This window comes from Lampris incognitus, chromosome 2 (genome assembly GCF_029633865.1).
Source record: "Lampris incognitus isolate fLamInc1 chromosome 2, fLamInc1.hap2, whole genome shotgun sequence".
NCBI classification, from domain to species: domain Eukaryota; kingdom Metazoa; phylum Chordata; class Actinopteri; order Lampriformes; family Lampridae; genus Lampris; species Lampris incognitus.
Genome location: NC_079212.1, coordinates 134271262 through 134289063, shown reverse-complemented (window position 1 = coordinate 134289063; position 17802 = coordinate 134271262).

Below are 17802 nucleotides of genomic sequence, written 5' to 3'. Positions count from 1 at the left end.
CTCAGCCACGATCCCAAGCCTCCGCCTCCTTCCTTTTCCACGCAAACATCATACTACAACAAACACAACGCTGAGTCCCAGGGCGTGTAGGGAGACGACGGCCGAACGCAAAGTGCGGGTTACATGAACTTCCTCCAGGAAGTACTCGAGTTTTGCCTACAGTTGTGCGTGTAGTTTATTCATGACAAGCTAACTACTAACCAACTTACAATTTTCCAGTGTTTGGTAGTTGAGGAGGAGACGAGGGAGCAGAGTAAAAGTAGGCTATGGTTTGATCAGAGGGCAGGAAGAGTCACAGCGTCAGTATTCCAGGAGGCAGCAAAGGCAAACAGACCTGTATCCTTGATCAACAGGATTTGCTATTCACGCTCTTCTCAGTTCTCCACTGAGGCAACAAGGTACATAGAATAAAGCACACGTAAACATGGGGAAGTTTTGGTTTGCGTTGTTCCTTGCCATGAATTAACCTGTTTGACTGTGCAATATAAGTCAACGAGGAAGGGCAAATTGCAAGCAAATTATAAGTTAAGGCATTTACAGGTTTTGTGGTCAGCATGCAACACCTGTAGGTAAATGCTGATAGGCAGTAAACTTCATTCACTTCATTCAGACACGTTTACATTTTAATATATTTTGTTTTTAATTTTTTTCACAGATGGGGTCAAGTGAATGAAGAAAGAGCAAGGCAGACCTATAAAACGATGATGCAAGATTGCCATGAAGACTTCGAGGTAGGCCTATGTCAACCATTAAGATATGAACGAATAATATTTACAGCATGTATATATACATACGTTTTAGTTACAAATCAGTTGCGAATGCCACTGAAGGCATGTGATTTTACCTGTCAATAAGGTGCTAGCTCACATGCAAACATCCCAGCTAGCTAACAGTTAGTTCATGCTCTATAAGACGCAACGTCCCTGCATCTGACATAACTGTAACGTTATACGTGACAATTGAGGTGCGGCTTGATTCAAACAAAATTCGTTTATCTTAGAAAAGACTGCTGTTTTTATTGTCCCCATTGGTAGCAGAATTACATAGATAAAATGAATGGCAAAAAGATATGTTCAGCTAACGAGACCGAGACATGATATGGCCTTAAACTAACGTTAAACTCTGTGACAATTCAGATTCTCTGACCTGAATAGGAATTTCTGTCATATTGCCACAGGAAACGGCGTTATCCTACTGTATCCCAAAAATGCGGCCTCTTTACAGTTTAGGTAGGGTCACAACTTTTGATAGTTGTCTAAATTTGTGACCAGGTCACAGTAGGTTTACAACTATCAACATTACTTGAATTTATTTTAAATTCTGTGAAGCCATCGCTTCTAGTCAAAAGGGGGGCGGGGGATGAAAATACAGAATGTTAAAGAATGATTAAAAACAGTGCAGGTGCAATATTGGCGAGATTTGCAATCAGTTAACAAAATCAGGTTCAGGTCCCCTGTTATTGCTGATTTAAGATTATAGCTACACAGAACATGCATGGCCCCCATTAGTGCTTTTAGATTCATAGGCACAAGTGGTCAGGGACCAGTATGTGACCACTCGTAAACAGTTAATACAAGAGTTCTGGTTGTTTTGATTAGTGTACTCTCCGAGCTTTTGTACACACACAGCTTATTTCTCTTTGACCTTTGTTGTGATTCACTATGCATTTAGCTAAATGTTTATTTCACTGACAACAAGTAAAAGACATGGTTGCCCAACTAATCCTAGCTCATCTGTTTTTCATTTTATTTTTCGTGTCTTTGTACATCAAACCCCCTTTCTATTAGTGTCGAAACATTTTAATTCCAACGGTTCTTTTAAGAGCCAGTTTCTTATTTCTTCTTTCTGTTACGCTCATTTACTTGTCTCATATCTTTTTCTTTGTCTCTCATTGTGTTTCTCTCTTTCATCTTTCTATGTACTTTGATTTTATCCTTTCTTTCTTTCTCTCTTTTTTTAAATAACATCTACAAATGGCATCTGAGTCATTCAGAAAACTTAATGAATGGGAAGTGGGGAAAGCCTTGGCAGATGAGTTGGCAACAAAAAAGTAAAAATTTTCAGACATTATTTCCCTATTATATCATAAATGTATATAAGAAAACACTTATGCACACACCTGAAAAGGATGTGTGCCCCAGTAAAGGCAAACATATCATCTTATTTTTTACTTTTAGCCTTCAAAGAAAAACAAAAGGGCACTGAAGGCTCCAGTGTTTCCTGGAGGAAGAGGGACCAGGATGGGAACATCGTACCACAACACTTTAGGAAGAATCGATCTGTTCAGCAAAATATAATACAGTTATACTGTTATTCACAAGTTTTAATGCTGTTGGTCAGTCAGTAGTAACACTTCCTACGTCATTATATTTTGTTTTTGCAGTTAAAACCTGCCGGCACTAGCGAGCTTCCAAAAGTTGAGGAGTCACAGACAAATGAAATTCCTCAAGAGGTCCCAAGTCTTGGTATGCATAATGAATTCTGACAGCTTAAATAAAGTCAACCTTTATCTTTCAATTTAAAAATGTCAAATATAGGCAACTGACTATAGCACATAGTGGCAATGTTCATGATGCATATGCAGTGATAAAACCATGTAGGAAATTGCTTTTTTTGTTTTATTAGTGTAGCTGTCATTTACATTATTTTTTATATTTTATTATTTTAGATCAACATCTTCAGAAACTACTGAACTTTTTTTCTGAAAATGATCTGATAAGGATTCATCTGATGTCATTAGGTGTCTGCGGTTATTTTTCAGCCACCATTTCGCTCTGTGATTTCAGTACTTTTGAAAAGCAAGGCCTGTCTTGTACGTTTGTCCAGACATTCCTGTCATAGTGCTTCCAGACTGAAAAATGATCTCTCCACCTAACTGGAGTTAGGGGTGTCTCAGTTTGATGGTGCTCACCATTCCACATGGAATAATCAAGACCGTGTGTGGTGTGGTCCCTCCGTAACTTGTTTAATCTACTTTTTATGTTGATTTAGTTGAAAGTAGAAAACATTGCGTTAAACATTAAACTGAAAACAAAACAGGGGACTGGGGTACATGAAACCAAAGTCAGAGTTCGAAGCACAAAAAATGTTCGCACACCGAAAAACATAGACAAAAAACTTCTCTCTTTGAGTACACAAACGTGTGTGTCGTTTATTTTTTTTTTTAAATTTCACAACCCCGCCTCAACAATATGGCATTCCGTTACCATGGCTACACCCTGCCTTTAAGGTGAGCATGTCAACTTAATACAACAAACTATGGTGAATTATGTCCATAAGTCCACTACAAAGTCCAATTTTTTTTTTTTTGTTATGGCCGCTTTTCGCCTTAGATTTTGAGACCACCCAAAAGATAAGATGGGACCGAGTCTGATGAAATTGTATTGCTATTTTTTTTCTTGGATATTTGTTGACCTAGGTCCTTCATGTACAATGATGTCTGCGATGTTAAGCATGATGTTGGGCACAGTCTGCACAAACTGAAGTGGACTCAACTAGTTTTCTGATGATCACTGAAGGTCTTGTCTGTGTGGGCACCTCTGCAGATGTCTGAAGGAAACAAAATGAAAGAGATAAGGGAGATGTACAACTGACAACTGAATGACAATGTTACTTAAGGCACCGTTCATATTTGGCATTAAAATGTGTTTTGGGGGATCAGGTCGCAACCACACACAGCAAAGGTGAGAATCTGGTCATCCAAACCACATTCAGAGGTGGTCAGAGACACATGGGGTCACACTGGCAGTGGAGTGTAAACGGATGTGTATGTTTCAGAACCACTTATAGAGCCAAATTCGTGATCTGCATGGGCAGATCCTATGCATGTGCATGTTGTTGCTGTCATTAAACCCATGAGTCAACTCTCGATCTAAAACGGTTGCAACAACAGATACCCACGGATGGAGCAACAGTGACACTCAGCTTGAATAAAATCAGGATTCATACCAAACCTGGCAAATATGTATATGAGAGTGTTTCTTAACAAACATTTCTGGAGTGATGCACTTGGTTATTCGAATAACGATGTGGGAAAGGACCATCTGTGTACATGCGGATACGGGAAGCCAAGTCTAAACAGCTGAAGTGACTCACAGATGAGAAACTTGTGGTGAGCTATGGTGGTACGTGTGTGTGTGTGTGTGTGTGTGTGTGTGTGTGTGTGTGTGTGTGTGTGTGTGTGTGAGACAGAGAAAGCAAAAGAGAGAGTGAGCAAAGGGGGGGGTGCTTTACAAACTAATATTGATAATAATAATGATTACATTTATAAAGCACTTTTCTAGACACCCAAAGCACGTCACACTGAAGGGAGGAAACTCGTCTCAACCACCACCAATGTGTAGCACCCACCTGGGTGATACACGGCCGGTGGAGAGGGGTGAATCATTAGGTCAATTACATGGGGGGATGACTAGGTGGCCAGATGGAGAGAGCCAGGTTGGGAATTTTGCCAGGATACCAGGGAACCCCCTACTCTGCGAGAAGTACCATGGGATCTTTAATGACCACAGTGAGTCAAGACCTTGGTTTGTTGTTTCATCCGAAGGACGGCATTTTCTACAACACAGTGTCCCCGCCACTGCACTGGGATATTGATATTAGTTGTTTGTATTAGGACCATAGGGAAGACTGCCCCTTACTGGCTCACCAACACCACTTTCGGCAGCAACTCAGCTTTCCCAGGAGTTCTCCCATCCAAGTACTAGCCAAGCCCATACCTGCTTAGCTTCCGTCATTTGGCCGATACAGGGTACATGTTGGTATGGCTACCGGCAAAATACATTGGTTATAAAAACAATAGAGAACAAATGAGGTAGAAAAAAGAAATGAAAACATGATTTGTTTACAAAAAGGTCCCTCTATGAAAATGAGTTTCTAGAATATGTTTGCAGGAAGATACAGAATTTGTTGCTTGTGAAGGGCAATCCAATGCCCATGGGGGCCTAACAGCGAAGACACAATCTCTTCAAGTTTACATTTCTGGACCTTGAGATAGAGCGTGTTCCTCAGGAGGACCTCAGGGTGCCTGTAGATTAATTAAGGTGTTGACAAGACAGATAGGTTGAGCTTTACAAGTTATTAACAGTATTTCAAAATCAATGGTAATCCGCACAAAGGCGGAGATGGGCTGCATGCTCAGGTAGAAGTATTGCAGCAGCGTTTTGAATGAATTCTAGTTGTGGCAAAATGGTTTTGATTGAGACAACTGAGTCAATCAGTTGTCTCAAGGTTGAGACAACTGAGTGACTCAACCTTGAGACAACTGAATGACTCAGTTGTTTGAGACAACTGAGTCAACCAGTTGTCTCAGGAAGCTTCAGTAATATAACTACGAAGAGACAACAATGTGAATAAAGTACTCCAAAGCCTTATTAGAGCCATCAAAGGATGTAGACAAATGGATTTCTGATTTGCTTTCAATCGGAGGAAATGTGGCTGCAGCTATTTCCCCTGTTCTTCATCCCTGCTGTTCAAAGATTACTTCCAGATTTTTTGGCAGAGGCTCTCATATATGAAACCAATGTGAGATTGTTCTGGATCTTGTTTAGGATGTGGGATGGGCCATTTAACATGATCATTATCTCAGATTGGTTCTATGTAGTTTCCTGACATTCAGTTGTTGAGAAGGACTACACTGCTGGGAACAGGTAGCCTACACATAGATGAGTATTATCCACGTAGAAGTCAAAAGATTTTACGTTTCCGCGTGATATGACTGAAGGAAGAGGAGGATAAAGACATGAAAGGTCTGTTATGCATGTGGTGCAGATGGTGTAACACAAAGAGCTACCAAGCATTTTAAAAACCAAAAACTACGGACATATGAGATCTGAACTGAATGAAAACAGCACCTGACCAATCAAACCCATTCTACGGTCGATTTGAACAAATGGTCTGCCACGTCAAACGAGGAGATGAGCTCTAAAGAGAAATCAAAACTGAACGCACAGTAGGATTGTTGACTTTGGAGATTCTCTGGCTATAAAACTGACTTTTTTTTAATATTAAGGATATCATCACCGACATAAACATGATATATTTCAGGGGAGGAGCGACTGCATTGGCCTAGAGCATAATCGGCATTGACAATGATGTGATACGTGTGCACCTTCCTGCCCGCCACCCTCCCATTTTTACCCTTTAGTTCCCCTCCCTCCATCCCAGTCTGCATGGAGGAGGCAGTGAGCACCATCTGCTGTTCCGTAGCAGAGGAAACAAGAGGATAGCTGGGGCGTGTTATAGACAGTGACCCCCCCCCCCCGTACCTCCCTCCGCTTTGATCTGTGACGCTGCCCTTGCAACCAAGGACTTTGAGACCCGTGTGTGACTGACATCAGAGCTCTGAAATGGCTATCTAACACATCGAGAACTGTTAACAGAAAAGAGGTCAAATTCCATTTCATGCCGTGTAAACCTCTTGTCGAGGTTCAGAAGAAAGAGAAGTGACAAACGTTGGAGAATGTCAGTCACCGCGTTGCTTCAGCCTGAATGCGACGCTGACATGCCAGGTTGCAACTTCTGATTTGATCTTTTGAGACTGATTTTCAGTATAGTTTTGAGATGTTTAATATTAAGGAAAAGATTTCGAACATAGAAAATATTGCATGTTTGATAACGTTTTTATAATTACTAAGAACGTGTTTGTTGGTGTTGTTGTTTCACAGCTGACATTTTGGACAATAAACAGAAAGCCTCCCAAGTTTTTTTTTTTTTTTTAATTCTAAGTAGTTCTATCTGGGAGAAGAAAATGGACGAGCTGAAGTTAGAAAACCACCCAAAAAACTGTGCGTCTGACTCAGCAGTTCTTGAAGATCACTTCCTTTGGGTGCGGAGGGAAAGCCTGTGCAGCGCTTGCTCAGCATCTGACACAAAGGACATGTTATGACTGTGAGCAGAATCCTATAAATAAATAACCTTGCCTGGCGTGTTGCCATACCCATTTGTGCAGCGATGCAACAAACAGAAACGCACGGGATGCCAACGTGACCAAAAAAGTCTGTTTTCAAGTGTATATTTTCCGTTATTAAAAGGGAATCAAGCACACGTTTCAACATTATCTCTGTTGTGGGTCATCTGGAGGGCCAGAAAAATGTCTGCGGGTGACGTCTTGGCAGACAGTTTGGGAATGTCAAAACTTACTTCCGAAAAAAATAAAACCTACTTCCTGGTTTAATACATGTAGTGAGTGTGCTCACTACATATGTTAGTGAGCACACTCACTACATGTGTTGTGTGAGCCATTTTACCACACAAGTTGTGTCAGGTAACTTAACGCTCAGATGCGTCCTTTCAACACATTAAGTGTTGATTATGTGTAACTGAAAATGACCAGAAGCCACAGAAACTACTACTTAATGTGTTAATATTACAACTTAATATGTTAAGCATATTACCAGACATTTGTAATTCTAGAAATTAAAGGGAGAAACAGACAGTTGTAAGAATGTTAGTTAGCCATTTAATCAATGGTCAGATGTTGACAGGGTGCAGAACAATGCACGAGCGCACAAAAGTACAACGTGAAAATTTAGTAATTTAGTAATTTGTAAAAGTACAAAAAATGTTTTAAAACTCGATTCATCAGCTTTTTTCAGGGGAAAATAGTACAAATAACATTACTCTTTCTAGGAATAGCAATCCTATACATCTAAAGGTACTCTGTGGTGGACTTATGGGCATAATTCACCATAGCTTGTTTGTATGAAGTTGACATGCTCACCTTAAGGGCTTAGGGTGTGGCCATGGTGATGCAGTGCAATGTGGTTGGGCGGGGTAGTGTATATCAGCGCCATGTATAGAGAGAGTCTGGCCAAGTGGCTACACAGGCGCCATATTGCCTACCAACTCGTAGGTAGCCCCATTCCCGCGCTATTTAAAATTGCGCGGGCATGTTCACTTCATGATCTCTCAAGCTGCACTCTCAGCAAAGTAAGGGAAAACAGAGATGGGGTGCCGGGTGAAGTTCTCGGGCACGGTCACACATCAAGTGTGGTAATAGAAATCAGGAGGACTATCGAAGCACTCCATATAATAGGGTAAGCTATGAGTCTTGTTATGTCATGTGACCAGCTTAATGAGATACCGGCCCAAAAGTCGCCTCACTTTTGACTACTGTTGAATAAGAATTTAACATGACTATTGTGTCTGTCACCTTATTAATTGGTCACATGGCAAAATGAGACTCACAGCTGACCCTGTTTTGTGGGTGTAATGTACTATGAATGGATCGCTCTGTTAATTTCTATTACTAGACTTTGACCTCAGCTTAGAGGAAATAAGAATTTATTAGATTAAACATTTAGACAACATATTGAAGCTATTGAGAAAGGGGTTTGGCCTTTTAAGGCCACACCACTAAATAATTTCGAGAGGCACTTTATGTATTTTACGTCATTCAGTACCAGTGCTCGGGGTTCCAGAAATTATGGATTTTCCGTCATTTCAATCGCAGTTTCAGAGAACCAGAAAATGTTTTATCATGGTGTACCAGTAGTCAGAGTAGGTGGTTTAACACCAGATCAGGAGCAGGGGCTATGGTAATAACGTGTTTCACTTTTTCAGTCCATGATGGAGGTGATGAGATCAGGAAGAAAACCACCAGTGGTCATAACACAGGCACTGAGCAGGGGCCTCTGCTGCATACATATAGAGTTCAACCCAAAGAATTTACTCCAGAGACTTCAGTTTTTATCCACTACGCTACTGGTGTGGTGGGTAAATTGGTGATCAGTACCAGTATTACATATTTTGCAACGTTCAGTAGGCTACTAGTGAATGATAATGAGCAATAATATCAGGGACACTTGAGAAATATTAGGCCTGCCTGTTTCGAGGTTTACCCAGTGCAGCGTCAGTTCTGTATTGGTGCTCTTGTCTAGTTTATCTCAACACTACCCACACACTGCCTTAGCTCAGGCTCAGGCCTGTCACTCAATCCACCCATATGACAGTCTGACATTGTTTACATTTGCCTGATTTCTGTCAGTGGTTATACATGGCTTGGATGTGCTACACAACTGATTTCCACACATCAATACCTTACAGACTCTCGGGTTGCTCTAGGGAAGTTAGTTTATCGAAAAGTCGTAAACACAAGTAGGAATAAGCTGAGGGGGACCAGCCCAGCCTGCGAATCTTCACGGTCCAAACTGCCCTCCTTTGTGCATCCTGTGGAAATCATCATATGGCCTTGTCCCGGCCGAACGGAACAGCCTCAAGCCGCACAACACACAATTTTTCCTTCAACTGCTACAAATCAGTGTGAAATGGGCCGAAAACGCAGGGAAAAAAAATGACAGAGCCAGATGTTGGTAGGCAACATGGCGCCCGTCAAGCACATGACAGGCTCTCAGCCAATCACAACACGTGTTGCAAAGATCAAAGGATGGCCAGACTCTCTCTATACATGGCGCTGGTGTACATAAAGGAAATAAACGACACATGCGAGGTGATGGTCAAAGTCAGAAGTTGTCCGTCTCTTTTTTTCTTCCAACTTCCACACTGGTGACTCCTGACGTTTGTTTATTGGACGATTCCAGAGACAGCTCTTCAAGAGCATGGCGGCTAATGCAGTTTCTCTCAAACTGCCAGAGTTTTGGGAGGCGTCAGCCTCGGCTTGATTCACCCAGAAAGAAGCACAGTTCGCGTTACGGGAAATCACCGCGGATGCCACAAGTTAACTATTATGTGGTGTCGGCCCTCGGGAGTTCAACAACAACCAGAGTGGTGAGCCTCCTCAAAAATCCCCTGCAGCAGGATAAATACGAGACACTCAAGGCTCACCTGTTGGAAACTTTTGAACTTTCCGATGCTGAGCGGGCCAACTGGCTCTTCTCTCCACAAGGCTTTGGTGACAGTAAACCGTCTGAACTCATGGACAGGATGCTGGATCTCCTAGGAGAACACAAGCCCAATTTCTGCTTAGTCCAGCTGTTTCTGTGACAGCTGCCTTCTCAGATATGGGTTTTTATTTTTTATCTTTTTTGGCCGACATCATCACTGACTGCTGTGCTCTGGCCGAGGAGGCTGATAAGGTTTTCCTGGCTGGTCAACAGCACTGTGCAGCCACGCTTTTTTCCTGCTCAAGCATTTTCATCACTGCCTGGAGACACAACAGCCGCCGCAGCAGCAGCTCCTCAACGACGGCGGGACCCCCGGTCTGTGTTTTTACCATGCCAAGTTTGGACACAAGGCCAAACGGTGCTTGGCAGCCGCTCTCATTCTTCAGCTGACAGTTGCCCCAGCGAACGGAAGTACAGCACCTTTGAACGGGAGCTCCTCGCCCTCTACCTCACCGTTCGACACTTCCATTCCCTGCTGGAGGCCCGCCAGTTCATGACGTTTGTGGACTACAAACCACCGACGTTTGCCATGGCCAAGGTGGCTGAGACGTGGTCCACCCACCATCAGCGACAGCTCTCCTACATCTGAGTTCACAGACAAACAGCATGTTGCTGGCAAAGCCAACCTCGTCGCCGACTACCTCTCCCGAGTGATAGCGGGGGCCGTCCACTTGGGGCTTGACTACGCCCGCATGGCAGCTGACCAGGCCGATGACCTGGAGGTGCAGGCTTTCAGGATGGCTGTCACAGGGCTGCAGTTAGAGGATGTGGCTTTCGACGACGCTGGTATCACACTCCTGTACGACATCTCCACGGGTCAGCCCCGGCCCGCCATTCCCACTGGATGGAGGCGGCATGTTTTTGATGCTGTTCATGGCCTCTCCCACCCAGGCAAAAAGCCAGATTGCTGGTGGTGGCCAAGTTCATCTGGCATGGGCTCAAAAAGGACGTGAGAGACTGGGCTGACACCTGCGTGGAGTGCCATTGCTCTAAGGTGCAACGCCACACCAAAGCCCCCCTGGTGCAGTTCCTGGTGCCTGAAAGGAGGTTCAACCATGTACATGTGGACCTGGTGGGCCCCCTGTCCCCTCCCATGGTTTTACTTACCTCCTCACAATGGTGGACAGGACTACTAGTTGGCCGGAAGCCATCCCACTGTCGTCGAAGACATCCACCAAGGTAGCCCGGACATTCATCGGGACCTGGGTCGCCTGGTTAGGCACCCCATCTGGCATCTCCTCTGACCGGGGCTCACAGTTTATGTCTGAACTCTGGAACACAGTCGCAGAAAGCCTAGGGGTGAAGCTCCACCACACCACTGCATACCACCCGCAGGCCAACGGGTTTTGTGAGCAGTTTCATCGCTCTATGAAGGATGCTCTTTGGGCCAGCCTCAAGGATGGCAGCTGGGTCAACAGGCTCCTGTGGGTTATGCTGTGCCTCCGGACCGCCCCTAAGGAGGACCTCCAGTCCTCATCCGCTGGACTGGGTTACGGCCAGCCACTGCGGGTCCAAGGGGATTTCGTCCCCAACACTACGGCTCCCTGGTCTGCAGCCCACCAATGTACTATGTTTCTGGATAATGGCAGAGTTTTCGCACTGGTCCCCACTTGCGAAACGGCTGCCCACAGTTTCACGTCCCCGCAAGTCTGCAGTCAGCAGAATACATTTTGATCCACCACGACTGGGGGGACGTGTGTAGTGGATTTATGGACATAATTGACTCTGTGCATAACTGTAGTCCACTGACCTCTGGCTCCCACCACGTTAACTCTTCCTGTTATGATGCATTCTGGGGGGACGTGTGTAGTGGATTTGTGGACATAATCGACTCTGTGCATAACTGTAGTCAACTGACTTCCGTATCAAGTTACGTCCACAATTCCCTCCGTCCGTCCGTCGTCCGTCCGTCCGTCGTCCATCCGTCTGTCCGCTCATCCTCATAATTGTGGATGTAATTTGATATGTACAACTTGAAACTTTTTACCCATTTGCTGGTAGGTGCAGGTGAAAGTTTATTGACACTCCTGTGCATGTCGTTGACATTTATCCATGGTAAATCTTCCAGGCATTGTGAAAAATATGCCATTGTCAATGGCACACGCCAACAAACAGGAAACTGGTATGACCGCTGCAGTAGAAACCGGAAGTCAGTGGACTACAGTTATACACAGAGACCCCCCCGCAAAAAAAAAAAAACGATTTACAACAAACAGGTATACAAATGTCATACAGAGGAAAAGAAAAAATAAATTTCACAGATCAGGGGAGATCAAAGTCCACTCAATTATTTTCAGAGTTCAAATAATATTTACTTTCTTTAAAATATCGAAAGTCTTTATAGCTTTTTTGTTTTTCACATTTTCGATTAAGGTGCCATACTGCTGGAGTTCAACAACAAATCGATGAAAGCAGGGTTTGGAGTCAGGCCATTTAGATTTGTGGCTGTGTAATTTACCAAGAATAATATTGCTGTCCATCCCATCCATCCATCCATCCATTATCCAAACCGCTTATCCGCTCTCAGGGTTGTGGGGATGCTGGAGCCTATCCCAGCAGTCACTGGGCGGCAGGCGGAGAGACACTCTGGACAGGCCGCCAGTCCATCGCAGTTAACACAAATATACATCCTATATAAATCCCAGAACTACTACCCTGTTACTTGCTCTTAGCACTTATTGTATTCACTCATTTAAAAAACAAAAAAATCTCTTTCTTACGCTTTTACTTTAGCACTGGTTTTGCTCTTAGATGCTTGTTTAGATGCACTTATGACCTCTGATGACTAGTAGTTCTCCTGATTTCTTAAGTTAAATGCACTTATTGTAAGTCGCTTTGGATAAAAGTGTCAGCTAAATGTCTGTAATGTAATTCTAGTCATTTCTCCTGCAGGAATGTTCAAGCACTCATCGATCAATAAAAGATAGTATTGTAGTTCATGGTGATGGCATAACAGTAAGTGTTACAGTGAACTGAGATGACAAGACAGCAAGTCACTACTTAGACTGACTCATCTATCATAGTGTGCCTATAATTGTTTTCATTCATATCCTCTTAGTGGTAGCCACAAGTAGTAGGAAGGACTTAGTTGCCATTGTTGATACTCATTAAACGTTTACCACAGTAATGCATACAATAATGCATTCAAATCAATGGTTGCATAACCCAGTAGGCCAAGTCAGACATTACACTGTATGGCAGTAATCTGATATTACAGTAAATTAGACATTATTCTCTACTACAATAATACATAGGGCGGCACGGTGGCCCAGTGGTTAGCACTGTTGCCTTACAACAAGAAGGTCCTGGGTTTGAACCCCAGGCTGTCCCAGGTCCTTTCTGTGTGGCGTTTGCATGTTCTCCCCGTGTCTGCGTGGGTTTCCTCCGAGTGCTCCGGTTTTCTCCCACCATCAAAAGACATCCATCCATCCATCCATCCATTAGCTGAACCGCTTATCCTGCTCTCAGGGTCGCGGGGCTGCTAGAGCCTATTCCAGCAGTCATTGGGCAGCAGGCGGGGAGACACTCTGGACAGGCCACCAGGCCATGTTAGGGTTAATACTCCTGTCTGTGCCCCTGACCAAGGCAATTGAAAGAAGAGCTGGAGTTGGTCCCCGGGTGCTGCAGCTGCGTACTGCTCCTATACAATAGGATGGGTTAAATACAGAGGATGAATTTCCCCACGGGGGTCTTTATCTTAAAGGTGTAGGCACTTTATTTTAAAGGTGTAGGCATATAGGCTCTACTGGTTGTAGGCCCCTTTGTGCACTTGGTCATGTAATCAGAGTGGTTTGTGATTAACACAGCAGACAAAAAAGGTCAGCGTGTGTGAATCCCATTATCACTATAAACATGGTGAATGACATAACAATACATCGCATCAAATACATTAATCTGTACATTAATACCCATTTTTCCATGTATAAAGTCTTGCATATCAATCCAAAATAACTTTGAATGGGCACAGTGAAAAACAAATGAAATATAGTTTCACTATCTGAATTACTAAAAACACAGGTATATTCCATATTTAGCTTAAATCCTTCCAAGCCTTCTTTAGCAGGGTAAATTCGATGTAAGATCTTGAAGGATACTTCTTTCATTTTGTTATTAATACAATAATTGTTTAGCATACAACAAGCTTTTTTCCACTGTAAATCCCTCATGATAGAAGACCACAAGAAGCTTGCTGCAGGAGGTGTAACACAGTCTAAAGCGTTTCTGATGTGTCTGTTACCGCATGTTTTATTGCCAATATCAGTACCCCCGATAAAGATTTGCTTAAAGGTAATAACGTTCAGTTCTGCAAGGTTACAACTCTTTAAAAGCTGGAGAGAACCCATGGGAATTGCGTCAAAAATAATAGCATGTTCTTTGGGTGTGATTTGTATATTAAATTTTTGAAGAAATTCTGAATAGGACAGTAACTCGCCATTTCTATTTATCAGCTGACCAACTAGTAAAATTCTGTTGTCATACCATGAGCGGTAAAACGGATTTATTTTTGTATAAAATATCCTTATCAATCCAGATAAAGTATCTATGAGGACTGAAAATGTGTTTATATACCAATACCCATGCTGAAAGAGCTTGTCTATGGAAGTTAGCTAATTTGACTAGGATTTTGTCAACAGAAAAAGTACACTTAAAAAAAAAATCAATGCCACCAGTAGAATTAGATAGATATGTGGGAAAAACATACCAGATACTGTTGGGATTCTTTAAAAATGCTATAAGTCACTTCATCTTAACAAAGCAGTTACACAACTGATTCTATTAGTCAACCAATAGTCTTTGCTAAGGACCTTGATTTATAGACTTGGGTGTGTAGCTGCTCGGTTGGATCGGGGACCTGCACCCACACTGACCCTCTCTGGATCATGTTGCACATCCCTGGAGGTTATAAAAGCTGCTCACATTTACAGATGCTGTTTGGACGCATGTTGATGCGCATATGAATAAGTTAGCCGGTGTAAATCACATTTCGGTGGCCTTACGCATAAGAAATGAGGAGCGATTGTACAGAAAACGGCTTGCGTTCCATTATAACAGGTGTCTGAACCTGGGATTTGACCAGAAATGTAAAGCGCTTTGAGTGGCTGCTGCAGCTAGAAAAGCGCTATATAAAATGCAACTTGATTGATTGATCTTAAAAGTATTATACAATAAATTAAAATCCGAGACTTCAAGACCACCTTGCTCTTTACTGCCTCTGATAACTTATTTTTTAAGATAATGGGGTTTTTCTCCTCCAAATTAAATCATATAGCATCTTATCCAATTCCTTAGTAACATTTGTTGGGACACTGAGTGACAAGCGACAATATTACATACATATATGATCTAGAGATTCCTTCTGTTTTGGAACCCAACCAAATATGGAAATATCTCTCATCCATCCATCCATCCATCCATCCATCCATCCATCCATCCATCCATCCATCCATCCATCCATCCATCCATCCATTATGTGAACCGCTTATCCTGCTCTCAGGGTCGCGGGGATGCAGAAGCCTATCCCAGCAGTCATTGGGCAGCAGGCAGGGAGACACCCTGGACAGGCTGCCAGGCCATCACAGGGCCGACACACACACACACACACACACACACACACACACACACACACACACACACACACACACACACACACACACACACACACACACACACACACACACACACATTCATACCTAGGGACAATTTAGTTTGGCCAATTCACCTGACCTACATGTCTTTTGACTGTGGTAGGAAACCCATGCAGACACGGGGAGAACATGCAAACTCCACACAGAGGATGACCCGGGATGACCAAAAATATCTCTCATTAACCACGAATTCAATTTCAATAATAGGTTTGTATGAAGTTGACGTGCTCACTTTAAGGGCTCAGGGTGTGGCCATGGCGACGCAGCACCATGTGGTTGGGCGGGGTGGTGTATAAAAAACACACGTGAGGTGGTGGTTAATGAGAGACGTTGTCCGTCTCTGTTTTCTCCCAACTTCCACAACTCAATGAATAATAATGCACTCAAAGTGTTATAGCTTGCAAGTACGTATGATGTTTACTGATGCGTTATAACTTCAGCCATAAGGCAATGTGTAACTTATAACGAATTATAGTGTATTATGGACATGAGCAGTGTCAGATTCGACTGAGTTGGTGACCCTGACCGTTGACCACAAAAAGGTTCTTCCGCTCAGCGTCTGGTGAGTTTCGCCGTTGGTCATGGATTGGCTCTTCCTCTGAAATATCACATCCACTATGCTGCCTCCCTGTAGCTTTATTATTTAACCCATAACTGGGGTAAACTTGACTCATTATCAGGGCGTGTCCACATGCCAGTGGGCCATGATAATGATTCTACGGGGGGTTACTCCTCCGGGGGTTTCTGTTCGGGGTTGCCCCACCCTTAGCCTTTGGCTAAAAAGCCTTATCCCCTAAGGTAGCGGCGTACCGGTTACTTTATAGGGCGCCGGTGGTTCGCCCATAGTCAGAGCCCGGTTAGTGAAAACAGTCTGAACCTTGAGGTGGTGGGGTTGACTTGTCTGGGGGAAGCTTTATGTTGCACTAGGCGGCTTGTGTGTTTTTGACACACGCCACTCCAGACCACACTATGCCTGACAGGTCTTAATTCACATTTTAAGTGCTTTTGGGGAATGTCAGAATTACTCATTCATCATCATAAGTGATCATGCATGTGAATGTGAGTTACCTTATTATCTAAAATAAACCAAACATCATTAGTTGTATGTTTAAGGTAAAGCGAGATGCCGTTCTTATAGTAACAGGAAAAAATGTCATTAGATGTCCCTGTCTCGGATGTATGTGATGGACTGTGGTCATTATCTTGAAATGACACATTGTACATGGATGTTGTTGTGTACTTGTGGTCTGTCTGTATGAAGATGTTTGGAAAATGAGTTGAAGTGATGGTATGGCCTTGGGCAACCATCTTTGCTACAGATAACAGTCAAGTCCTGTCGATCTGATAAGGCATGCATTTTTTGTAGCTGCCAAATAACTTTCTTCATTTCTGTGGATATTGATTGTCTGTACTTTGGACATGTGTACCTTCTCTTGTGATTTACCGAGCAGGCTGAAGTGTTGAGATAAGCTCCAGCACGCCGGTGGTTGAGATGGCCGCATCATAGATGTATTCAGAGAAAGTGTACACAGAGCTGAGCTGTGGTGGATAGGCCAAGTTGCACACCCGGTAGAGCTCGAATAGCTTGCCAACATATCTCGAGTTCTTCGCTCTCAAAATACAGGGCTCCTGTGTGTATCCAAAGTTAAAAAGAAGTCAGCTGGTGGCAGGGCCTTTTCGTATCGGGCCCCGTTCTTGTGGAATAACCTGCCTGCTGCCGTCAGACACTCAGAGTCTGTTGAGTCTTTTAAATCCAAACTTAAAACTCATCTTCTTGACCTTAGCCTACAATTAGTTGCCTTTAAGTTGGGTGCTTCACAACCTGTACTGCTTGGCGGGTCGGTTTGTGTCTCAATGAATTTACCAACCACTGTTCTGCTGACGAGATTATAGCGTATATTGCAAACTGTTCTCTTCTCTCTCATGTCTTTTTTCTCTGAATGATGTCTTCTCCTTTCTCTTCTTCTGTGTGTGTGAATGCTGTGATGCGGGTGTCTCTTGTGTGCACGTGCACACAAGAGACACCTGGACACTGCTTGGCATCCCCCTCATCACATTTTCTTTTTATATAGCTTATAAATCCATGTAATTTTGTTGTCCTGTTTCAATGTTATATCCTTCTCTCACTCAGATGTGTGACTGTGTGTGTTTTGTTTTTTTTTGTCTACGTGGTGATGGTGGTTGCATGGCTCAGGTCCTGGGCTGTTCCAGTGGTGTCTGGACACTGCTTGGCATCCTCCTCCTCCTCATCATATTCTTCATATATCTTATAATTCCATTATAATTATGTTATCCTCTTTCAAGGTTGTATTCTG